Source organism: Schistocerca cancellata, chromosome 3 (assembly GCF_023864275.1).
Source record: "Schistocerca cancellata isolate TAMUIC-IGC-003103 chromosome 3, iqSchCanc2.1, whole genome shotgun sequence".
NCBI classification, from domain to species: Eukaryota; Metazoa; Arthropoda; class Insecta; order Orthoptera; family Acrididae; genus Schistocerca; species Schistocerca cancellata.
This window is the reverse complement of record NC_064628.1, coordinates 868,058,350-868,085,957: the sequence shown is the minus strand read 5'-3', so window position 1 is coordinate 868,085,957 and position 27,608 is coordinate 868,058,350. Positions and strand designations below refer to the sequence as shown.

Genomic DNA, 27,608 nt, shown 5'->3' with positions numbered 1-27,608 from the left:
CTCATTGCCATTTGAAATACGTATGATCGAAATGCTACAAGAATCTTTTACAAAATCTCTAAAAATATTTAAAATCATATTTGAAATGTACTTACAACAGTGACATATTTGCGCACCAAGACGCTCCCAACGTTCGTAATCAAAAATCAAACCACTGAAGAGGAGAAGTCGTCAAAATAAATAAAGCGCGACATCGTCTGAATAATGTGATGGCACTCTAGCAGAAAAAACTATTTATAAATACAATGAGTGAAACCGAAAGACATAAATAAGGAAACATCAAAATTGGGGCCCTACAGCGAGTTAAATGACTAACCCCGCCCCTCCACCTACGCTTTCTGACACCCTCTCCCCTTCACTCAACCGAACACCATTATTAAAAAAAGTCAAGACCGTAGGGCTGATTGAGCAACAAGTCGATCAGCGTACCATACGGAATCGACGAAATGAAGGACACACAAATAAAAACCGCAACATATTGACATAGTTTTTGACATGTTAAAATTTATTAATAAGATTATCATAGTATTTTGACCATATGTATTAAATGGGATTTTTCCCTTCCTATGTAATTCAACTGATGATGTTGTTTTAATTCAGGGAAACCGGTTGTGACAATAAAAAAAGAACGTCGGCTCTATCCCCCTCTCTCTCTCTCACTCATACACACACACACACACACACACACACACACACACACACGGTATGAACATCATAAATACAAGTTAGTATCGAACATACGCTTCGTTAGGTTGGCAACAAATAGGTAAACATACGAAAGAAGATGAAACACGTAATGGAGTCGCAAATAGTTGTATCGAGTGACAAAAGAACAATAGCCCACCACAAAAAAGAGTAAGAAACATGGTGAACAGTGTGTGGAAGGCGAGAACACGTGATTATATGGCAGTGATAAAAGTGGTAGTGCGACCTCCAGACCAGACGTGAGGAAACGCAGATCAGCAAATCGTAAGTAATTACTTTTTTTTACAAAAAATCGCGAAGTGAACTATTTGATAATCTATAACTAAGAAAACTGTATCGTTATAGATCCCATTGATGATGCCTTACAACAGGAGAAGGCGAAACGCCTATGGGATAAATAAAGTAACTAGCAGCAGGAAAGCCAGTTTTATTTACAAAACAAGTATTTATATGCTTGTTGCGGAGGATGGTCACACAATCAAACTTTTTAAAGTATTCGCTAGTTGCAGCTGTCTTGCGGTTTGTTTTACTTCCATTCATTAAACTATTTAACGGCTGTGGTTGCCCGCATTATGAAGTTCTAAGGAACTATGTCATGGCTTCACGATGTATGTAAAATGAGTTGCAGGAAGCTGGTTCAAATGGCTCTAAGCACTATGGGACTTAACATCCGAGGTCATCAGTCCCCTAAACTTCCAACTGCCTAAACCTAAGTAACCTAAGGACATCACACACATCCATGCTCGACGCACGATTCGAACCTGCGACCGTAGCAGCATCGCGGTTTCGGACTGAAGCGTCTAGAATCGCTCAGCCACAGCGGCCGGCGCAGAAAGCTGGACAACTTTATGACTGAATTGTTACTTTGAGACAATAGCACATTTTGCTTTTTATTCTGTAAGTAGGCTGTTTAGGTTTTTATCTTGGTAACGAAACGTAGCGCTCTGTACAAAAATCACTGACTGTGCTGTGTGCAGTCTGTGGCTGGTTGGACTCATTGGTCGAATATTCACTAATGTAGTGTTGGCAGTTGGATGTGAACAGCGCGTAGCGTTGTGCAGTTGGAGGTCAGCGGTCACCAGTGGTGGATGTGGGGAGGGAGATGGCAGAATTTTAAGAGTGGATGACCTGGACGTGTGTCCGTCAGAAAACGAAATTTGTAAGACTGGATGTCATGAACTGATATATATATGATGACTTTTGAACACTATTAAGGTAAATACATTGTTTGTTCTCTATCAAAATCTTTCATTTGCTAACTATGCCTATCAGTAGTTAGTGCCTTCAGTAGTTAGATATTTTATTTAGCTGGCAGTATTGGAGCTCGCTGTATTGCAGTAGTTCGAGTAACGAAGATTTTTGTGAGGTAAGTGATTCATGAAAGGTATAGGTTATTGGTAGTCAGGGCCATTCTTTTGTGGGTATTATTGAAAGTCAGATTGCGTTGCGCTAAAAATATTGTGTGTCAGTTTAGTGATGATCAGAATAAGTAAAGAGAGAAGTGTCTGAGTACGTTCAGTTTAACTCAACTGTCTTTGTATCAAATAACCTAAGAGGTTTACCAGCACAATAATACACAGTTTTCCAAAGGGGAAGTTGCAATTCTTAAACTAAAGTAGCTGACATTCCTGGCATTCGTCGTGTATTTCTATTAGAGGCGAAAACAAAAAAGTGAACTGTGTTTGTAGTGTTCTATCGCACAAAATTCATTTCCATCTGTTCGTGAAACCACCTTTTAAATTATGAAATACTTTCTGTACGATGGGCGCAGCTGCTTCGCGTGTCTGTATCGTCTCTGTAACGTCTCTGCGGCTACACTTCTTCGTAGCTCCATAGACGTCCATTTTCGTCGTCTACAGACTGTTGCCCTTCGCAGTTGAAAACTGTCAAAAGAGCTGCCAGGTGTCTGGGATTTCCTTAAGCTGATTCATTTGTAGGAGACTCTTAGTAGTACTGAATAAACGTATTTCAACTTCACGCGTCACGCAGTTTATTTTCGCGCATCTCACTGCTTATGATGTCATACCTGCTAAACTCAAATAGTTAGGTTGTTCCTACCCCACAGCGGTTGTTGACTTATGCGTACCAGGCTTGGCTGAAATAGGTCCAGTGGTTTAGGAGGAGATATTAAGCGTACACAAGTACATACATACATTTTTACAGCTTGGGCGGATACTCTGGTCAACATGCGACATATTGGTCAGCTGCAGTGTGTTCTCGCAGAGTATTGTCATTAGTGGCATGGAAGCTGAAAACACGTTCATTGTGCCTGAGCTGGCCACAAAGTCATTTTGTTTGCAGGGGGGAAAACGTGTTTGTAGATTTCTTGGAAATTTTTTGCTTCGGTCGATAAATTTGATGACATGATTAACTCGGATAGGGTGATACAAGTGAGTTAATCTTGCAGGCCTTCTGTATGACAGTTAAATTTTACACACATTATCTTCACCCACTGGAAAGCGAAACCAGCTATTTCCGTAGATTACAGGGCTAACTTTGTGAAAGCAAGCAGCAGAAACAAGTGTGACAATTGAAATTGTAGAAAACCAGTCTGATTAATAAAATTAGGGATATTTGTGAATGGTTCAGCAAAAAAGACAACGTTTTGTTACGCATTATAAATTCGTTTCTAAATACAATTTACAAATGCTCAGAGTGTTCTACTGAATGTGTTACGCTTTTTTTCAAATACCGCTCAATGTGTAAGTAACATTCTGAACTGCACTGAGGCAATAAACTTGGTATAGCAATAAGCACATACATAAAGGGCAGTACTATCGGGTAAACAAGTCCTAAAAGGGTACTGCACTAGCGGAGTCGTCATTTGCACTCAACTGATTCGTGTGAAAGGGTTGCCGACGTGATTATGCACTTACTCAGCACGGATTCAGAAAATACCGTTCTTGCGAAACTCAACTAGCTCTTTATACTCATGAAGTAATGAGTTCTATCGACAGGAGAGGTCAAATTAATTCCATATTTTTAGATTTTCAGAAGGCTTTCGACACCGTTCCTCAAAAGCGTCTTCTAACCAAACGGATGCCTATGGAGTATCGCCTCAGTTGTGCGACTGCATTCGGGATTTCCTGTCACAAAGGTCACAGTTCGTAGTGATACACGGAAAGTCATCGAGTAAAACAGAAATAATATCCGGCGTTCGCCAAGGAAGTGTTATAGGCCATCTCTTGTTCCTGATCTATATTAATGACGTAGCACACAATCTCAGTAGCCGTCTTAGATTGTTTGCAGATGATACTCTCATTTACCGTCTTCTAAAGTCATCAGACGACCAAAACGAATTGCAAAATGATTTAGATGAGATATTTGTATGGTGTGAAAAGTGGCAGTTGACACTGAATAAGGAAAAGTGTGAAGTTATTCACATGAGTACTAAAGGAAATCCGCTAAATTTCGATTACGCGATACGTCACACAAATCTGAAGGCTGTAAATTCAACTAAATACTTAGGGATTACAATTACAAATAACCTAAATTGGAACGATCACATATGTAATGTTGTGGGTAGAGCGAACCAAAGACTGCGATTCATTGGTAGAACACTTAGAAGGTGCAATAGGTCCACTAAAGAGACTGTTTACACCACGCTTGTCCCCCTTTTCTGGAGTCCTGCTCTGTGGTGGGGAACCGCATCAGGTGGGACTGACGGATGACATCGAAAAAGTACAAAGAAGGGCAGCTCGTTTTGTATTATCGAGGAATAAGGGATATAGTGCCACAGACATGATACGTGAATTGGAGTGGCAATCATTAAGACAAAGGCGTTTTTCGTTGCGACGTGATCTTCTCATGAAATATCGATCTCCAGTTTTCTCCTCCGATTGAGAAAACATTCTGTTGGCATCCAACTACATAAGGAGAAATTATCATCACGATAAACTAAGAGAAATCAGGGTTCGCACAGAAAAATTTAAGTGCTCCTTTTTCCCGCACGCCGTTCGAGAGTGGAACGGTAGAGAGACAGTTTGAAGGTGGTTCATCGAACCCTGTGCCAGGCACTTTATTATAAATAGCACAGTAATCACGTAGGTGTAGATATATGTATGTATGTATTGAACTGAAGACCTAGAAACGACGGAGAGGCTTCGTCCCCACCGTAGCCCTCAGTGGTACACAACCCCACTACAGGCTACAGCAGTCCACTCACCCCACCGCCGCCCCACACCGAACCCAGGGTTATTGTGCGGTTTGGCCCCCAGTGGACCCCCCCGCCCCTGGGAACATCGCATTCCAGACGAGTGTAACCCCTATGTTTGCGTGGTAGGGTAATTATGATGTACGCGTACGTGGAAAGAGTGATTGCGCAGCAATCGCCGACAAAGTGTAACTGAGGCGGAATAAGGGGAACCAGCCCGCATTCGCGGAGGCAGATGGAAAACGGCCTTAAAAACCATCCACAGGCTGGCCGGCACACCGGACCTCGACACTAATCCGCCGGACGGATTCGTGCCGGGGACCGCCACGCCTTCCGCTCGGGAAGCAACGCGTTAGACCGTACGGCTAGCCGGGCAGGCCAGATGTAGATGTAGATGTAGATGTAGATGTGTGTTGTAGTTAAGTGTCGCAGTACATGTTTGTATAAGCTTACGTTATCGGAAGTACTAAAAGTGTCATAAAGTTGGCCGCTTTTGTGCTACTAACTTCATTCACTAAATAATGTGCAAAAAGACAACGCACCATTACGAACCCTTGCGGAACGCATTTTAGTTGTTGTGATTTACCTAGTTCAGACTGTATAAGGGGCCATAAAAAGTTTCCGTTCAAAGGCCGTACAGTCCAAAATCTGCAAGCCAGTCAGGCAAAATCGTCATCAGAACTGGGCAATCGGCCCACCGACGAACCAGGTTGAGGAGACCCACCTGGTAAAAACAGTGTTCTGCTGTGTCAAGCGCATACAGCACATCCTCGTCCGACAAGAATCGCCAACAGTTCAAGACCTTTTTTTAAGGGACCGAAGTCGTCCATCAGGTCGAATTAAAGGAATACATCGAAGAAATTCAGAGGCGAGCTGCTAGAATTGTGACAGGTAGATTCGATCAACAGGCGAGTATTAACGGAACTGCTTCGTGACGTGAAACGTGAATCCCTAGAAAGAAGACGAGCTATGTTTCGCGCAACACTGTCCAGAAACTTTAGACTACGGGCATTTGCAGCTGATTGCAAAAAGGTTCTATTGCCGCCAACCTACATTTCGCGTAAGGACCCGAAGAGGTGATATGACAAATTAGCGGTCGTATTGAGGCATGAGGGAGTACACAGTCGTTTCTCCCTCGCGCTGTTTGCGAGTGGAACAAGAAAGGAAACGACTGGTAGCGAAGCAAAGTACCCTCCGCCGTGCGCCGAACTGTGGCTTAAGGAATATGAATGTAGATGTATCAAGAAGAAAAAGATTCTGACGCACCCTGACAAATATCCATTGGGCTCCCATGCACAAGTGACCTGAGATATCTCATAGGAAATAATCAAGGGGATTCAGGTCAGGTGACCTCACCGGCCATGGAACAGGACCTACCCTTCCAATCCAGTGGCCAGGAAACACAGCATTCAGATGGTTGCGGACATTCACACTGAAGTGGTTCGACGCAGCGTCATGTTGTATCCGCATCCTCTCACGAACAGTCAAGGGTACGTTCTCCAACAGCTCGGGTAGAGATCTTTGCACGAACCTCACAAGTACAGTGACCATTCAGACGGCCAAGATATCGCCCAATGATACTGTCACCTACAATGCCGGCTCAGACATTGACAGCAAAACGTACCTGATGGTGTGACTCTACCAAAGCGTGAGGATTTTCCTCATCCCATACAGTGCTATTCCTGCTGTTCGAAATACCATCTCCATAAAATGAGGCCTCATCAGGAAACAGCACGATCTATATGTAATCTAGTCGATCAATCCATTGTTGGAGCAACCACTGACACCATGCGACCCTTGGTGCAAAGGCAGTTACAAGCATTACATGAACTCGTTGTGGTTGCATGAGCTGCGTTGTTGTTCGTGGAGTACTCGCCACACGGTAGCGTGTGCAGCACCCATTTCACGTGCAACACGACGAGTACTTGTAATGGGATCCTCTGCAACACGTTACGCCACCCCCTCTTTAAAATCGGGTGTGCGATCGATCTTCATGTTGCCAGGTCGCTCGTGTCTTCTTTCCAGTGAACCAGTCTCCCGCATTCGTCGATCGAGAGAAATAAACACTCGTCGTGACGGATGATGCATGCTAGGAAGTCGTTCCCTGTACATCCCTTCAGCAGCGAGAGCGTTGCAACGTACTTCCCCATAACACAAGACCTCGAAGAAGCTCGTGTATTCCCTTCTCGGACTGTATATGTTCATACGGAAGAGTAACAGAGGATATTGTCAGAGAGTGTTTTGGCCGTTAACGAAGAAGTTTGCGCTTGTTTTATTGACTGGCAGAAGGCCTTCGACAGAGTCAATTGGAATATTTTGATGAACATCCTTAAGGAAATAGGAATCAACTGGAGAGATCGGAGACTTATAAGGAACTTGTACCTGGGACCAAGGGTAAAGGTACGACTGAACTACGGAGAAACTAACAGTGTGGAAATAGGAAGGGGAGTGAGACAAGGATGTTGTCTGTCGCCAAGTCTCTTCAACCTGTATGGAGAAATGCTGTCGAGAGAAGCGCTGAAAGGATGCGGGAACTTCAAAGTAGGAGGAAGTCTCATCAACACCATCAAGTATGCAGACGACCAGGTAGTGCTCGCCAAAAATCAGAGACAGCTGCAACACATGATGAACAATTTGGTGGAAACTGGAAGAAAATACGGCATGGAAATCAACATCGAAAAATCAAAAGTGATGCGCATATCAAAACGTGAGAAACACTTGAACGTAACTGTTGACAATCGGTAACTGGAAAATGTGAATCAGTTGAAGTACCTGGGAAGTTTTATCACAAAGGATGCCCACTGCACCAACGAAATCCGAGCAAGAATCGCCATGGCCAAAGCTGCTTTCAACAAGAAGAGGACCCTGCTGACCAGCAAGTTGAATTTGGCACTGAGGAAAAAACTGATAAAGTGCTCATTTGGAGCTTTGTACTGTATGGAGCAGAGACATGGACCATGAGGAAGAAGGAGAAAAAAATACATAGAGAGCTTTGAAATGTGGTGCTGGAGGAGACTGGAAAAGATCAAGTGGACAGATCGCATAAAAATGACGATGTACTGCGAAGAGTAGGAGAGAAGTATTATGCGTACAATTCTTCAGAGAAAGGCCCAATGGATTGGACATGTACTTAGACACGATGGACTCATACATGATGTCATCGAAGGGAATCTCAGAGGAACCGCAGGACGAGGAAGAAGAAGAATTCAACATCTGGACGACATGAAAGATGCAAGGAGATACAACACACTGAAGGAAGAAGCTGAAGACAGGGAACAGTGGAATCAGAAATTCTCCGTACTGAGACATGGACCTGCCACTAGGCAGAATACTACATAATAATAATAATAATAATAATAATAATAATAACAGAAGTGACCAGAGAACATAATTTAGAATTTTTAAATGAAAGAAAATATTGTTCTCGTGGCAGCCTGTCCAACGAAGACAGTGCACTATTCCCCTGCCTTCGTCGAACATCTGTCTGGTCTTACGTTCAACCAGTAAACGTGTCGAAGCCCCCCGTCCAGACAGTCTATGACTGTAATTGCGCGAAGGATAACACGGAGGAGGTCGAAGTTATAAACTTTTTTCTCCAGATCGGTTTTATTGAGGAAGGTCGTACTGGAATCTCAAAGTAGGAAATATCGAAATAAGTGACCATGGGGAAAAAAAGGAACGAAAGTAGCTCAATGTAGGAAAGGCCGCTGGACCTGGCGTGCAATACACTTCCGCACTGCCGCATAATGAACGAAATACGAGAGTCCGGAATATCGGTCAAGGGTGTTGTTGGACTGAAGGACTTCTAGCAAACAGAAAGCAACATGTCATTCTGAATGTAGAGAAATCTTCAGACGTAAAAGTAACTTCGGGCGTACCCTAGCTGAGTGCTAGAGGATGACAAATTTTCAGAACACGTAAAAAAGACCTAGCGCGTTTTGTTACAGTTTCATTTCGTAAACTCCAAAGAATCACGGTGATTCTCAGCAGCTCCAGCGGCAGACGCAGCGAGAGAGGCATTCTGCATCACCCTCTGTTTTGCTCTTCAAGTTTCAAGAGCGTATGTTCTTAGAAGAGAAAACCAATATACTGCTTCCCCCCTGTGGCGAAGGGATCGTGAGCGTGAAGGGTAAAATCAAAGAGATTGGAGCTCACACTGAGGTTTACCAGCAATCGTCTTCCCTCGAACCATTCACGACTGGAACAGGAAAGGAGAGAAGTGTTACTGGAACATAAAGTACCCGCCGCCATACACTTAAGATGGCTTGCGGAGTATAAACGTAGATCGATGGAGAGAGTCATTTTTCTATAATGAATCACATGCACTGAACTGAAAAGAATGGATCCATGGAATCTAAGCATCGGACGAGCAATGGCATGAAACGTTTTAAGCGTAAATCGTCGAGATATGCGGAACATACGTGTACTGCTTCGTTTTGGTCAGTGACCACACGAAAAGACGAACGTCACCCGAGGCTTGTGTCTACATCACGATACGACGAACGGAAAACAAAGACGACGTTTTTCGAATGACCCTAGTCACTGTGGACACAGTCGAGTGCCTTCTAAGGACTGAACGCTTCACGTCCAAACTCGTGCGGCCTACTTTGGTAAGGTGCTCGACGGACGTGGGCGGCCTTGTGGGAACAGTGTTTGAGGGACAACTCTGCCACGAGTGCAGCTCGCAGGCAGCGTAACGTAGGGCTACAGGAATGGGTTTCTGTCCCCGACAGGTACTTACTCGTCAGGCGTCGACGGCACTGCAAGTGTTATTGATACGTAATCAGACATAATTTGTGCTCACCTGCTTCACGTGCCCAAAGCGAAAGTTGCTCCATGACCGGTGTCTAAATCTACTATGTCTAACGCCAGTACAGCGTACAGCGATGGTTAGATAACTTCTCACCCAAATACAAGAAACCAACCCGAACCGACCGCTGAGCTTAATATTAATCTACAGAAAAGTGTCAGCGAATGCAGTGTGATGGCAACTGCAGAAACAAAATTCTCGTGGTACAACTGATATTGTCATAAATCCAGTAAATACAAAACAGATTTCAAGCGTCAATCTCGTCATCACGTTCAATCGCATGCGCCTGGCAGCGGTGTTGACAAGCCGAACATCTCGAGGGTCACCGGCTTTATTGTACATACACATAAACAAATACTGGTTGATCATAATTAAAGTTCGGCTACTTACAGAGGTTCAGTGTGGATTATAATTATCATATGGCAGCGAAACGTGGTAGATATTCCATTTCGTTAATGCGGAGCTGATTTACTCTGGAAAGAATGGCGCAAATGTGCCGCTATGAATGCAACGAAGAAATACAGAAATGTCTCCATGTGTAATGGATTAGGAACGGGACGAGGGCAGAATAGATCAAACAAGCGAAAAAGACATAATGTATATTTTATTACACCACTGGCCGTTAAACTTGCTACACCACGAGGATGACGTGCTACAGACGAGAAATTTAACCGACACGAAGAAGATACTGTGATACGCAAATGATTAGCTTTTCAGAGAATTCACACAAGGCTGGCGCCGGTGGCGACACCTACAACCTGCTGACATGAGGAAATTTTCCAACCGATTTCTCATACACAAACAGTAGTTGACCTGCGTTGCCTGGTGAAACGTTGTTGTGATGCCTCGTGTAAGGAGGAGAAATGCGTACCATCACGCTTCCGACTTTGATAAAGGTCGGCTTGTAGCCTATCGCGATTGCGGTTTATCGTATCGCGACACTGCTGCTTGACTGTTAGCAGAATAAGGACTAGGTGGGTTCAGGAGGGTAATACGGAACGCCGTGCTGGATCCCAACGGCCTCGTATCGCTAGCAGTCGAGATGACAGGCATCTTATCCGCATGGCTGTAACGGATCGTGCAGCCACGTCTCGATCCCTGAATCAACAGATGGGGACGTTTGCAAGACAACAACCATCTGCACGAACAGTTCGACGGCGTTTGCAGCAGCATGGACTATCAGCTCGGAGGCCATGGCTGCGGTTACCCTTGACGCTGCATCACAGACAGGAGCGCCTGCGATGGTGTACTAAACGACGAACCTGGGTGCCCGAATGGCAAAACGTCATTTTTTCGGATGAATCCAGCTTCGGTTTACAGCATCATGATGGTCGCATCCGAGTTTGGCGACATGGCGGTGAACGCACATTGGAAGCGTGTATTCGTCATCTCCATACTGGCGAATCACCCGCCGTGATGGTATGGGGTACCATTCGTTACACGTCTCGGTCACCTCTTGTTCGCACTGACGGCACTTTCAACACGGGACGTTACATTTCAGATGTGTTACGACCCGTGGCTCTACCCTTCATTCTATCCCTGAGAAACCCTACATTTCAGCAGGATAATGCACGACCGCATGTTGCAGGTCCTGTACGGGCCTTTATGGATACAGAAAATGTTCGACTGCTGCCCTGGTCAGCACATTCTCCAGATCTCTCACCAACTGAATACGTCGGGTCAATGGTGGCCGAGCAACAGGCTCATCACAATACACCAGTCACTACTCTTGATGAACTGTGGTATCGTGTTGAAGCTGCATGGGCAGATGTACCTGTACGTGCCATCCAAGCTCTGTTTGACTCAATGCCCTGCCCAGGCGTGTCAAGGCCGTTACTACGGCCAGAGGTAGTTGTTCTGGGTACGGATTTCTCAGGATCCATGCACCCAAATAGCCTGAAAATGTAATCACATGTCAGTTCTAGTACAATATATTTGTCCAATGAATACCCGTTTATCATCTGCATTTCTTCTTGGTGTAGCAATTTTAATGGCCAGTAGTGTCTTAACTGCTGCTTAAACAGTTTGTTCAATATCATCACTGGAGACGCATTCAGGTGTTGCATTCAGAAAAGGACGTGAAGAGTTGTCGCTCGGAGCAGTTCCGGGGGAATATGAGCAACGAATTGTCGTGTACTGGTCTTGAAATCAGTGCCCCTTTTTTTTAGGTATCCGTGTAGCAAAAAGTCACATGGATTCATTTCAGGTGACCTTGAACACCATACATGTAGAAAACCTCTGGAGGTAACACATTTGTGGAACGTTCCTTTAAGCAGATCTTTCACTGGACGAGCCACCTGAGATGTTTCCCCACCTGGCATGAAAACAGTGATTTCCACACAGTTGCGCTCTTCCAAAGCAGGGATCACATGCTGTACAAGCAGCTCTCGATAACGTGCTGTCGTCACGCTACTCCTGACAGGCCCTCTGGGTGTTTCCTCTTTCTTTAACCATGAACGCGCCGAGAATGCAGCTGCTTGTGAATACACACCACACAGACACATACGGCGAGTGCAGTGGCACTTCGAGCACAACAAGCGGTTTTACTACACCCAGAATTCGACAGTAGTATATTCGGTGCATACTGTAGTGTAAAATGTTTCTCGTCACACCATAGAGCATTGCCTGGGCACATATTATCAATTTCGACCCATGCCAGAAAGCGAAGAGCAAATTCAGAATGTTGCTGCAGATCACGAGGTTTCAGTTTTTGCAGCGTCAGGGTCTTGTCCGGGTACCAGCGTAAAACAGGTCCCAAAACTTTCCGTACTGTTAACCATGGGATGAACAATTCTCGTGACACTGCACGGCCACTAGCGCTACCCCGGGCACATGCTGCATCGTCAGTTACAGCAACAGCAACCTCGTCAATAACTTCCAGCGGGATAGGTCGTCTTCATGTGCCACACCAAGCCCACCCGTGTTTTCTTATTATCGTCATCTTTAAGCCGTCTAATGACATTGGGTCTCTCCTAAGACCTCCCAGTTGGCGGTACTCACACAATACAGCACTGTAATTGCTGCGTTTACGAAAAACAGTTTCAGAAACAGCGCACAGTATCTCTTCTCGGCAGCCATACGTTATGGCTCCTTGAATAACAGCGTGGGTGTCATATCGCCATACAGTGTACAACACCATAGTTGCACCTGTTGGCCACAGTTGGAACTAATTTGCTCTCGAGCGTAAATCGGTTCCACATTAACCAATTAGCATATGTACAAAGTTTCACTGCCCTACGATAATTACAGCCGAACTTTGATCTCTGTAAGTAGGTGCACTTTAATCATGACCACCCAGTACACTTACAGTGCTCCCCCGGTAGCTGCGTGGTCAGCGCGACAGAATGTCAATTCTAAGGGCCCGAGTTCGATTCCCGGCTGGGTCGGAGATTTTCTCTGCTTCTCTGCTGAGGGACTGGGTGTTGTGTTGTCCTAATCATCATCATTTCATCCCTATCGACGAGCAAGTCGCCGAAGTGTCGTCAAATCGAAAGACTTGGACCCAGCGAACGGTCTACCCGATGGAAGGCCCTAGTCACACGACATTATTCTTACTACACTTACACATACATTAGGATTTCATATTATTTTAAAAAATCGTGCCCATAAAGGGTTCTAACCAAGGTTTTTGGAGATTTCTCTTGGGTGTAAGGGAGATGCCACCACTGGACATGAAAGGTGCCTCAGAAATGTTGTGACAAACCGAGAGGGGTTGTGAAATGTGTCTTGAGTAGCAAATCGAGGATATGAAACGTCATCCAACGGCGCTACAGAGGGTCGATGTTATAGGTTCCAGCACCTGCCACTAGGCTACCCATTCGACAGCAAACGTGACTTCGTACGCTGACTGAGCATAGACGGAACATCTCGAAATGATGTTTGCTACTTAGTGATTGCAGCTGATTGACACGGTCCCGAGTGGAGGAGATGGAGCAAGCTTCTGCGTAGGAAGCGCTTCTCTCCTATGAATGCGATGCCGTGTTGTCTTGGTGGACGTCAGTTTCAGACACAGGTTTCCATCTGGACTTTATTTTTCTCCTGTATACAGAAAAGCATTGGAGAAATTAGTGGGTCCCAAGAGAAAAATAAACTGCAGATGGAATTTCGTGTCTGAAACCATCATCCACTGAGGCAACAGAGCAATGCATTTATAGGAGACAAGGCCTGTCTGCACAGCAGCTAGCTCCATCTTCTCCATTGGGGATCCTGGCAATCAGTCGGGATCTCTGAATAAGAAACAACATTGCGAGACGTTACGCCTACGGTCCCTCAGCGTTCAAAGTCATGTTTGCTGCTGAAGGGGTGGCCTAGCGACAGGCGCCATCGCCTATAACTTTGACGCTCTGAAGCGTCGTTGGATGACGTTTCCAGACACAGGTTCCTATCATACATTTTTTCATCAAGTCACCATATACTACCCCTCCAAGTTTGTATGCATACACCTCTACGTAATGTGGGAGAAAGAGAATCTCTGTCTTAATACCAACTCTTTGACGTAACTTTAGCCATACTCTTCGGTTTATTCACGTTTTGTAAAGCATGTGGAATGTGTTACCTGCAGCTAAGTGTGTAAAGTGCAGTAAAATTACCGTCACTGGAAAACATTCATTATGTTTTCCAGAATACTGTGTACACCACCATCCAACCAACAGACATTAATCACTGTAAGTAAAGCAACAACATCCATCTCATAATGTGAATAATTCTCGCCACACTCAGTGCTTACATGTTTCGTTTATACATCTTGCCACAGTTACATCACTCCCACACTGCTGCAAACAATTAATACAGTATGTCTACCAACTGAAGATGAATCGCTAAGCCGATCGAAACGGTAATAGAATAATAAAAAAATTGAAGAACAAAACGACAGGCGACTGGTTGCAGTAATTTCAAGAAACCTTTATTCATCACAGTCGCAGTGTTTCAAATTCATAATGGATAAAATTTTTACCAAAAAATGTGCCTCTTACTATATCTACATTTACATGGATACTCTGCGAATCACATTTAAGTGCCTGGCAGAGGGTTCATCGAACCACCTTCACAATTCTCTATTATTCCAATCCCGTATTAGTGCGCGGAAAGAATGAACACCTATATCTTTCTGTACGAGCTCTGATTTCCCTTATTTTATCGTGGTGATCGTTCCGCCCTATGTAGGTCGGTGTCAACAAAATATTTTCGCATTCGGAGGAGAAAGTTGGTGATTGGAATTTCGTGAGAACATTCCGCCGCAACGAAAAACGCCTTTCTTTTAATGATTTCCAGCCCAAATCCTGTATCATTTCTGTGACACTCTCTCCCGTATTTCTCGATAATACAGAACGTGCTGCCTTTCTTTGAACTTTTTCGATGTACTCCGTCAGTCCTACCTGGTAAGAATCCCACACCGCGCAGCAGTATTCTAAAAGAGGACGGATAAGAGTAGTGTAGGCAGTCTGCTTTACGGTCTGTTACATTTCCTAAGTGTCCGCCAATAAATCGCAGCCTTTGGTTAGCCTTCCCCACAACATTTTCTATGTATTCTTTCCAATTTAAGTTGTTCGTAATTGTAATACCTATAAAGGCGCTGCAGTCCGGAACCGCAAGACCGCTACGGTCGCAGGTTCGAATCCTGCCTCGGGCATGGATGTTTGTGATGTCCTTAGGTTAGTTAGGTTTAACTAGTTCTAAGTTCTAGGGGACTAATGACCTCAGCAGTTGAGTCCCATAGTGCTCAGAGCCATTTGAACCATTTTGTAATACCTAGGTATTTAGTCGAATTTACGGCTTTTAGATTAAACTGATTTATCGTATAACCGAAGTTTAACGAGTTCCTTTTCGCATTCATGTGGATGACCTCACATTTTTCGTTATTTAGGGTCAACTGCCACTTTTTGCACCATTCCGATACTTCTTCTAAATCGTTTTGCAGTTTGTTTTGATCTTCTGAGGACTTTATTAGTCGATAAACGACAGCGTCATCTGCAAACAACCGAAGACGGCTGCTCAGATTGTCTCCCAAATCGTTTATATAGGTAACGAACAGCAAAGGGCCTATAACACTACCTTGGGGAACGCCGTTTTACTGCTGACTTTCCGTCAGTTACTACGAACTGTGACCTCTCTGAAAGGAAATCGCAAATCCAGTCACATAACTGAGACGATATTCCATAAGCATGCAAATTTATTACGAGCCGCTTGTGCGGAACAGTTTCAAAAGCATTCCGGAAATCCAGAAATACGGAATCGACCTGAAATCCCTTGTCAATAGCACTCAGCACTTCATGTGAATAAAGGGGTAGTTGTGTTTCACAGGAACGATGTTTTCTTAACCCATGTTGACTGTGTGCCAATAGACCGTTTTCTTCGAGGTAATTCATAATGTTCGAACACAATATATGTTCTAAAATCCTGCTGCATATCGACGTTAACGATATGGGCCTGTAATTTAGTGGATTACTCCTACTACCTTTCTTGAATATTGGTGTGACCTATGCAACTTTCCAGTCTTTGGGTACGGATCTTTCGTCGAGCGAAAGGTTGTATATGATTGTTAAGTATGGAGCTAATGCATCAGCATACTCCGAAAGGAGCCTAATTAGTATACAGTCTGGCCCAGAAGACTTGCTTTTATTAAGTGATTTGAGTTGCTTCACTACATCGCGGATATTTACTTCTACGTTACTCATGCTGGCAGCTGTTCTCGATTCGAATTCTAGAATATTTACTTCGTCTTCTTTTGTGAAGGGATTTCAGAAAGCTGTGTTTAGTAAATCTGCTTTGGCAGTACTGTCTTCGATAGTATCTCCATTGTTATCGCGTAGAGAAGGCATTGATTGTTTCTTGCCGCTAACATACTTCACATACGACCAGAATCTCTCTGGATTTTCTGCCAGGTTTCGAGACAAAGTTACGTCTCACATTGAACTCCGCGCTAAGTTTCGAGCTTCTGTAAAGGATCGCCAATCTTGGGGATTTTGCGTCTGTTTAAAATTGGCATGTTTGTTTCGTTGTTTCTGCAACAGTGTTCTAACCCGTTTTGTGTACGAAGGAGGATTAGTTCCGATGTTTGTTAGTTTATTTGGTATAAGCCTCTCAATTGCTGCCAATTCTATTTCTTTGAATGTAAGCCCCATCTGGTCTTCACTTATATTATTAATTTGGAGTGAGTGGAGATTGTCTCTCAGGAAGGCGTCAAGTAAATTTTTATGTGCTTTTTTGAATAGGTACAGTTTTCGCTTATTTTTAGAGGATTTGGGGATTACAATATTCAGTCTCGCTACGACAACCCTGTGTTCACTAATCCCTATATCGCTTTTGATGCTGGTTATTAACTCAGGATTATTTGTTGCTAAGAAGTCAAGTGTGTTTTCACGATCATTTACTATTCGCGTGGGCTCATAACTAACTGCTCGAAATAATTTTCAGAGAATGCGTTTAGCACAAGTTCGGATGATATTTTATGCGTACCTCCGGAATTAAATATTTATTTTCGCCAACATATCGAGGGTAAATTAAAGTCACCACCAACTATAATCATATGAGTCGGGTACTTGATTCAAATCAAACTCAAGTTTTCTTTGAACCTTTCAGCAACTGTATCGTCGCAACTGAGAGGTCGGTAAAAGGATTCAATTATTATTTTATTTCGGTTGCCAACAATGACCTCTGCCCATACTATCTCACAGGAAGTGTCTACTTCAATTTCGCGACAAGTTAAACTGCTTCTAACAGCAACAAACACGCCACCGCCAACCGTGTTTAGCCTATCTTTTCGGATCACCGTTAGGTTCTTCGCAAAAATTTCGGCTGAGCTTATATCCGGCTTTAGCCAGTTTTCAATGCCTATAACGATTTGAGCATCAGTGCTTTCTATTAGCGCTTGGAGCTCTGGTATTTCCCCAACACAGCTATGACAATTTACGACTGTTATACCTATGGTTCCTGTATATATGTTCTTCCTGTGTTCAGCCTGCACGCTTTGTGACTTAGGCCCATCTTGTGTTTTCCCGAGACCCTATAACCTAAAAAACCGCCCAGTCCACGCCACACAGCCCCTGCTACCCGTGTAACCGCCTCCTGCGTATAGTGGACACCTGACCTATTTAGCGGAACCCGAAATCCAACCACCCTTTGGCGGAAGTCGAGGAATCTGCAGCCTACACGGTCGCAGAACTGTCTGAGCCTCTGATTCAGACCCTCCAGTCGGCTCTGTATCAGAGGTCCCTAATCGGTCCTGTCGACTATGCAGCAAATGGTCAGCTCTGCTTTCATCTAGGAAGCAAGACTGGCAGCCTTTACCACTTCTGTTAGCCGCTCGAAACCAGAGAGAATCTCTTCTGATCCAAAGTGATAGACATCATTGGTACCGACGTGAGCAACCACCTGCAGTTGGCTGCACCCTGCACTCCTCATGGGATCCGGGAGGACCCTTTCCACATCTAGAATGACTCCACCCAGTATTCTTACCCTCCTTGTCAGCCAAGTCCCTAAGAGGCCCCATAACGCGCCTAACGTTGGAGCTCCCAACTACCAATAATCCCACCCTCTGTGATTGCCCTTATCTTGCAGGCTGCGTGGTTTCCTCTGAAACAGGACAGGCGACAGCATCTGGCTCAGCGACAGTGTCAGCCACAGACAGCACGTGGAACCTGTTTGTCAGACGAACCGGGGAAGCCTTACGTGCAGCCGCCTGGGAAGTCTTTCGCCGCCTGCTTCGCCCCGGGCGCGAACTTCCACTCGCCCACAGGTGAGGGGTCAGCCTCAGTGCGAGCAGTAACTGGGTTGGCCACCGGTGAGGACCGATCGAAGGACTCTGACGCGCTGGACGTCCGTTGGATCCCCACGGCTGGCCCACAACACGGGTGCCCATCCACTGCAGCCTCAAGCTGTGTAACCGAAGCCATCACAGCCTGAAGCTGAGAGCGAAGTGTCACCAACTTGGCTCGCATCCGCACACAACAGTATCAGCACCTGTCCACACCAAAGACAGTGGAAAACTAAACTATGCAGACAAACGGACTATCGGCACGTGCTGCGCAACTCTAATGTAGACCCTGACGAAAACGCACGAACTGTGTCTAGTAATACGCAGATAATCAAGAAACTAACTACCGAAGCACTCAGGTGAAACTAAATAATTTGCCCCTGATAAGGAACTTGTAATATGTCACAAAATCAGTTTGCTTTCTGACGCAAACGAAAACGTGAGAACTGTGGCTGTTAGATTTAAAATTTACACGCAGAAACTCAAGCAACTAAACTATTAAAGCACATAGATGATATAATAAAATTCGCTTCTGGTTAGGAACTCGTAAATGTCACAAAATCGGTTTACTTATACTAGTAGGATAACTGTAGTTTACGTTTTATGGTGCTTTTCCCATGCCGATTGTGTATCCGTTGGGACGTGTGCATTCGTTTGGTTGCTTCGATTGAAATGCACTTGCCAGCAGAAATCGAAAAAGCAAAACTGAAACTGTATGTTTGTGCGTGTGTTGCGTCCTGCGTGCCGATTATTAGCTGCAAAAAACAATAATGCAGTGTTCACAGGCTATGCTCCTTACGTCATGCTCTCTTAGGTTACTTGTAGTGCAGCAGTTGCCAACCTGGAGGTAGTCGTCTCCTGAACGGGAAAATAAATTTTTTGAGGGGCAAAAACTAAGAGTGTCCCCTTGTGCGTCAGTCACAAAATTAGTTCAAATGGTTCAAATGGCTCTGAGCACTATGCGACTTAACTTCTAAGGTCATCAGTCGCCTAGAACTTAGAACTAATTAAACCTAACTAACCTAAAGACATCACACACATCCATGCCCGAAGCAGGATTCGAACCTGCGACCGTAGCGGTCACGCGGTTCCAGACTGAAGCGCCTTTAACCGCAAGGCCCCACCGGCCGGCTCAAAATTAGTTTTAAAAGATTGTTGTTACTGTCATAAATACTGTAAGACTCTTAATATTGATTGCATAAGAACAACAATTACTTTTTTGAAATGCTATCATTAGTGAGTGATGCTTAGCAGTAGAGGTTACAGCTAGGGAGACGGAAATATCAACGTTAGGCTCTTCACATTCCCACCCCGTACACACGTACTTTATACTTTGTACCGTGCATCTATGGCAATAAGAGTGAGACACGTATTAAGTGTTCAATGTCTCTTGAAAATTTCTTCTCCACGTTGTTGGTACTCTTGCAGTGCACCAAAAATCGCTTCTTTACTGACTATATATACTTTGAAACACAACACAACAGTAACTACATATTTGCTACTATATTGCTGTAAACAGGGATATAATTACTACACTACAGGCCATAAAAACTGCTACACCACGAAGATGACGTGCTACAGACGCGAAACTTAACCGACGGGAAGAAGATGCTCGGATATGCAAATGATTAGCTTTTCAGAGCATTCACACAAGGTTGGCGCCGTTGGCGACACCTACAACGTACTTACATGAGGAAAGTTTCTAATCGATTTCTCATACGCAAACAGCAGTTGACCGGCGTTGCCTGGTGAACCGTTGTGTAATGCCACGTGTAAGGAGGAGAAATGCGTACCATCACGTTTCCGACTTTGATAAAGGTCGGATTGGAGACTATCGCAATTCCAGTTTATCGAATCGCGACATTGCTGCTCGCGTTGGTCGAGATCCAATGACAGTTAGCAATATATGAAATCGGTGGGTTCAGGAGGGTAATACGGAACGCCGTGCTGGATCCCAACGGCCTCGTATCACTAGCAGTCGAGATGACAGGCATCTTATCCGCATGGCTGTAACGGATCGTGCAGCTACGTCTCGATCCCTGAATCAACAGATGGGGACGTTTGCAAGACAACAACCATCTGCACGAACAGTTCGTCGACGTTAGCAGCAGCATGGACTATCGCCTCGGAGGTCATGGCTGCGGTTACCCTTGACGCTGCATCATAGACAGGAGCGCCTGCGAAGGTGTACTCAACGACGAACCTGGGTGCACGAATGGCAAAACGTCATTTGTTCGGATGAATCCAGGTTCTGTTTAGAGCATCATGATGGTCGCATCGCCGGCTAGAGTGGTCGAGCGGTTCCAGGCGCTACAGTCTGGAACCGCGCGACCGCTACGGTCACAGGTTCGAATCCTGCCTCGGGCATGGATGTGTGTGATGTCCTTAGGTTAGTTAGGTTTAAGTAGTTCTAAGTTCTAGGGGACTGATGACCTCAGAAGATAAGTCCCATAGTGCTCAGAGCCATTTGAACCATTTTTTGATGGTCGCATCCGTATTTGGTGACATCGCGGTGAACGCACATTGGAAGCATGTGTTCGTGCTCGCCATACTGGCGTATCACCCGGCGTGATGGTATGGGGTGCCATTGGTTACACGTCTCGGTCACCTCTTGTTCGCAATGACGGCGCTTTGAACAGTGGACGTTACATTTCAGATGTATTACGACCCGTAGCTCTACATTCGATCCCTGATAAACCCTACATTTCAGCAGGATAATGCACGACCGCATGTTGCAGGTCCTGTACGGGCCTTTCTGGATACAGAAAATGTTCGACTGCTGCCCAGGCCAAAACATTCTCCAGGTCTCTCACCAACTGAAAACGTCTGGTCAATTGTGGCCGAGCAACTGGCTCGTCACAATACGCCAGTCACTACTCTTGATGAACCGTGGTAACGTGTTGAAGCTGCATGGGCAGCTGTACCTGTACACGCCATCCAAGCTCTGTTATAATGTAAACAGTGTGTAAGTAGGCTATTTAGGTTTTCTTATTGGTAGTGCTCTGTATGAAAATCACTGGCTGTGCTGTGTGGATCCTGTGGCAGCGCATAACGTTGTGGAGTTGGAGGCGAGCCGCCAGCAGTGGTGGATGTGGGGAAGTGAGATTGCGGATTTTTGAGAATGGATAATCTGGAGGTGTGTCCATCAGAAACAGTACATTTGTAGGAATGGATGTCATGAACTGCTATATATATTATGACTTTTAAGGTAAATACAATGTTTGTTCTCTATTAAAATCTTTCATTTGCTAACTATGCCTATCAGTAGTTAGTGCCTTCCGTAGTTTGAATCTTTATTTAGCTGGCAGTAGTGGCGCTCGATGTATTGCAGTAGTTCGAGTAACGAAGATTTTTGTGAGGTAAGTGATTTGTGAAACATATAGGTTAATTTAGTCAGGGCCATTCTCTTGTAGGGATTACTTAAAGTCAGATTGCGTTGCGCTAAAAAAATATTGTGTGTCAGTTTAAGCACAGTCATGTATAATTTTTCTAAGGGGACGTTTCAAGTGTTATAATTAATTACTATTACCAGTGGCAGTGGTCAAGCACAAAGCGTTAGTAATCTAACGTCTTCCAATTTCTGCCAACCGAAATGTAAGTATTCCAGCAATCAACTGGTTTACAAACAGTATGTATAGTACATACGTTTGAACTTGCTTGATTTTAAATCGGGTGCAGGTTTGGATGAAGCAACTTCCGCTAGGGAATGCATGAGTAATGCAGAGGAAGCACGTTTTATACCAAGTATCTACCTACCCTCACTGTGGATAGTTAGCTTTCTTTTCTGACAAGGAGTTGTAGGCACCACTCACTGTATACTGAGAGTCGCTTCATTGTTCATTCTAACACCCGTTTTACTAGAACGTAACACAAGAGTTATTGATGTGAAAGTAGATTTTTGTCTATGATAAGAATGAAAACAGAAAGAACGAAATGAATGGACTTGGAGCGTGGTTAGAAATAAGCAGTACAAACTGTCTCATTGATACATTAGTTCGTGGTTCATTAAAACACCTACAAAAAGTAAATATCAGATAACAGGGGCGGATTAATGAAGTTTTGCGGGTGGGGGGCCTACAAGAGAACGGAGACCAGGGGTCCTTTCCTTGAAAGTTACAGAAAAAGATTTTCAAAAACTGCTGTTTAAGCTGTTTTGATACTTAAAACTGCAAAACAATTGTAAAAATATTTTATTTTAACAGAAAATTTTTAAATTTATCTAAGTGTGTAGCATTCACAGTGTTTTCTGAGTAACATCTCTTCTATAACTGTTAATGTACGAGTAACATGCTCATAAGGTCTTTAGTTAACACAAGAGTTGATAAACAAATGAAAAGCAGGAGTGTTTCTGTCAGGGCACAAGGATATTTCGATCCTGTAAAGCGAACTCAATACCGCATGTTAAAAGGCGGTGAGAGAACGTAGTCCAATTACGAATCGCGCAGCTGTTGCTGCTACAGCCATACTGCGTGCACGACGCATCGGCGAACCGACGATACCGCCCCCTCCACGATCAACTGTGCTTCGCTGTCAAATCACTGTGTAATTCTGATCCAGGTACAGACGTTCAGAAAAATTCGAGGAAATATACACTATCATTCGCTCATGACGACTCAGTACATGAACTAGTACGTCTAACTACGAAAACACACTTTTCGCTGCCTAAATAAATGCTGTAAAACTAACTTAGTTCCGTCAACCAGTCTGATCAAAAAAAAAAAAAAAAAAAAAAGAAAAAAGAAAAAAATGGCTCTGCGCACTATGGGACTTAACATCTGAATTCATCAGTCCCCTAGAACTTTGAACTACTTAAACCTAACTAACCTAAGGACAGCACGCTCATCCATGCCCGAGGCAGGATTCGAACCTGCGACTGTAGCAGTTGCGCGGTTCCGGACTGAAGCGCCTAGAACCACTCGGCCACCGCAGCCGGCAGTTTGATCCATTTGCTACCTGAAGATGATGGGTGAACATCAAAATACTTCATGCTTAGCAAGTAAAACAACTGATGTAGAAATTCTCTGTACTTCGTAATCTAACTTTACATTCGCAGCAACAAAAACAGCCCACCATGGACGAGAAGGTATAAAAATTAGTGAGTTATCTCAAATAGTGTTACTCTACTAAAATTAATTCCAAAATTAATCAATATTGGAAAAAAAGCACTGGTCACCATAATACGCGAGGAGTCGCATGTTGTCTTCTGTTTTTTAGAGAAGAAAGATGTTATTTTTGAAACTCGTTTCATGTCGCACAAAAATGAAAAACTCCAGACTGTCAAGACGAAAGCCCCAAGTCCCCTTCACACTGAGCTACCGCTGGTGGAACGTTGTTTCCAACAGCGGCCTTCACATGACACCACTCGCTGGCGCATTTCACAAGAGACCACGCCTCGTATTCTCGCCTATGAAAATTCTGCACATGACGTCAGGATATCAGTAGCAGCTACGGATCAACAGCGCTAGCGGTAGCATCAAAAGCTGATCGCAGCAACAGCGGCAACTGTTCTCAATGCCGGCGTACCGCGTCGCGCTGTGTTTAAGGCGCGGGCACTGCAGAAAACCACTTCTCGCGTTCTCACAATACCACCACTTGCAAAGTAGGTTAGAAATCAGATTAACAATGTTGCTCACGCAGCATATGTTCGCTTTATCGGGCAACAACAAAGTTATTGACTGTGGATGGTATCGTCAGAATGGAAATAATAAAGTCACCGTAATAAAGTCATTAATTGTGGCACTTATCTTGAATGGATTGCCACGTAGATTTCGTCGAAGTTGTTAAGGCTCATTTTGTTGATTCTAGGGTGATTCCACTTTGACTGCTAGAAGGTCCAGATCTGTATTTTAGCAATATTTGAAGACCTAACAAATGCGTTTTTCAGGAAATTCTTAATGATCAAACAATCCCAGATCAGAACAATGGTATGGTAGAAATAATTTTTGACTTGGTGTTCACGATCCACATTTTTATTAACCTTCTTGCAAATTCACATATACATCTTCTTAATTGTCACATCACCAAGAAAACGGTTTTGTATCAGTCTTCATATATTTAATTTCCACTTTAACCAAACACAAGACTTTTACTGCTCTTTTACAAAGCGAAATAACAACTTCTGCAAAAGTGAAACAAAGACTGCTCTGTGCACATTCGCGCCAAAATGGTTACAAGTAAGTCAAAAGAATATGACAGTCTCACAGAAATGAATACACACAAGAACCGTATCACTGTAATATATCGATACATCGGAATATCTATACATTAATAAAACGAAATGTGTTATTGTCACAAAAATATGTTACTTCGCAGAAAAGTAGTATGACATTACTGGTATCGAGAACTGGGGTTGGAGTGCCCTAATGGTCACGTAAATAAAGAACCATTCCAACGTGAAGACGCCCTAACTGTTAGGATATGCCTCTGAATTCTGGGCAGGCAGTCTAACAATAGCAGCAATGGCAACAATGGGAGCAAAGCAGGTAGTGCCCTAACGGAAACGCGAAGCGCGTACTGATAAGGCAGCTCGGGAAGCCCTGCCACGATTTGGCTCCCACAATTCGAACAGGAGGAGGTACACAAGTCACTGGTATGCCGTCGGGCAGACAAATGAAGGTGGCTTGAGGAATACTGAACTAAATGACTCAATCCACTGTCCAAGACTTTAAATTTGCGTGCTTAGCTTTGGCACAGATTACATAAATTATCGTCTGATTTTAGTTTCAACTCCTGGGGGCGGGGGGATCGCTCTCTCATCCCGTCCTGCCTTTAATCTGCTCTTGATCAGATAGGTTTCGTCCACTGAAAATTAAAAGATTCAAAAAGGGGTTGGGGAGAGGGGGGAGTGTTCTAATACCTGATTGCACTCAAGGGTCAAAACCACTGCTCTCTAGTGTAAACGCTAATTCATAGATTGTAATGAATGGTAGCGAACACCAGCGTACTGTCCGGAAATGCTCGTGCGTTGTATTTGCCTGCATTCACTGCGGTGCGAGGCAAGCTTTTTGGATGCTGCCGGATTAGCGACGTAGATATCGACTGCGCCTCCAAGCGTTTGTTGGCAGCTGCAGCAGCGCCGCGCTATGTCCCCTACCTGTCGCTGTCGTTGATAACTACTGCAGGTGTGGCCGGCTGCGAGCTTCTGCTGCTCCAAGAGGCGACTGTCCGCGGCTCCGCCAGACCTCACGGGCGTCGCTTCTCGTGACGTCACCGCAGGAGCAAGGTCCAGGGGCGCGAGATACAGCCGCGTACCACGTCAGCTGAGTGTCCCACAGGGGGCGTCCCACTAGAGCCTCATCGCGCGATCGCTGCGGCTTAACTTCGGCACTGTCCCACGTGAACGGCATTTCGGCGGCCGAACACCCCGCATGGGGTCTCCCAGCCAACAATGCCGTACGATCATGATCATTTCATCTTGACGCTCGGGGCACTGGCTGAGTTCCCCTACAACGGACGACGTTCGAATAACAACTTGCTTGAATCTACATGATGAGCATCAATGATTACAAAAATTTATTTCTAAAGAATTATTCTATACAGGGTGGTCCATTGATCGTGACCGTGCCAAATATCTCACGAAATAAGCGTCAAACGAAAAAACTACAAAGAGCGAAACTTGTCTAGCTTGAAGGGGGAAACCAGATGGCGCTATGGTTGGCCCGCTAGATAGCGCTGCCATAGGTCAAACGGATATCAACTGCGTTTTTTAAAATAGGAACCCCCGTTTTTATTGCATATTCGTGTAGTACGTAAACAAATATGAATGTGTTAAATGGACCACTTTTTTCGCTTTGTGATAAATGGAGCTGTTATAGTCACAAACATATGGCTCACAATTTTAGACGAACAGTTGGTAACAGGTAGGTTTTTAAATTAAAATACAGAACTTAGGAACGTTTGAACATTTTATTTCGGTTGTTCCAATGTGATACATGTACCTTTGTGAACTTATCATTTCTGTGAACGCATGCTGTTACTGCGTGATTTCCTGTAAATACCACATTAATGTAATAAATGCTCAAAATTATGTCCGTCAACCTCAATGCATTTGGCAATACATGTAACGACATTCTTCTCAACAGCGAGTAGTTCGTCGTCCGCAATGTTCGCACATGCATTGACAACGCGCTGACGTATGTTGTCAGGCGTTGTCGGTGGCAAATATCCTTCAACTTTCACCACAGAAAGAAATCCTGGGACGTCAGATCCGGTGAACGTGCGGGCCATGGTATGGTGCTTCGACGACCAATCCACCTGTCATTAAATACGCTATTCGATACCTCTTCAACCCCACGCGAGCTATGTGCCGGACATCCATCATGTTGGACGTACATCGCCATTCTGTCATGCAGTGAAACATCTTGTGGTAACATCGGTAGAACATTACGTAGGAAATCAGCATACATCGCACCATTTAGATTGCCATGAACAAAATGGGGGCCAATTATCCTTCCTCCCATACTGTCGCACCATACATTGACCCGCCAAGGTCGCTGAGATCCACTTGTCGCAGCCATCGTGGATTTTCCGTTGCCCAATAGCGCATATTATGCCGGTTTACGTTACCGCTGTTGGTGAATGACGCTTCGTTCCTAGATAGGTGCAAAAAATCTGCATCGTCGCGTAATTACTCTTGTCCAAGTGGCAGAACTGTACACAACGTTCAAAGTCGGCGCCATGCAATTCCTGGTGCATAGAAATATGGTACGGGTGAAATCGATGTTGAGTAGCATTCTCAACACCGATGTTTTTGAGATTCCCGATTCTCGCGAAATTTGTCAGCTACTGATGTGCGGATTAGCCGCGATAGCAGCTAAAACACCTACTTGGGCATCATCATTTGTTACAGGTCGCGCTTGACGTTTCACATGTGGCTGAAATTTCCTATTTCCTTAAATAACGTAACTGTCCGGCGAACGGTTCGGACACTTGGATGATGTCGTCCAGGATACCGAGCAGCATACATAGCACACGCTCGTTTGGCATTTTGATCACAATAGCCATACATCAACACGATATCGACTTTTACCGCAATTGGTAAACGGTCCACTTTAACACGGGTAATGTATCACGAAGCAAACCGTCCGCACTGGCGGAATGTTACGTGTTACGACGTACTTATACGTTTGTGCCTATTACAGCGCCATCTATCACAAAGCGAAAAAAGTGGTTCAACTAAAACATTCATA

The 27,608-nt window shown here is 44.4% G+C and overlaps 1 protein-coding gene across 1 annotated transcript in view; it reads right to left on the bottom strand.

Moving 5' to 3' along the window:
- Positions 1-25,601, bottom strand: part of LOC126175925 (15-hydroxyprostaglandin dehydrogenase [NAD(+)]-like) — a 67,488-nt gene extending 41,887 nt beyond the window's left edge. The window contains exon 1 of the mRNA XM_049922999.1: positions 25,514-25,601. The gene's annotated coding sequence lies outside the window, so the exon portion shown is untranslated. The remainder of the gene's footprint in view (positions 1-25,513) is intronic.
- Positions 25,602-27,608: the final 2,007 nt, after the last annotated feature.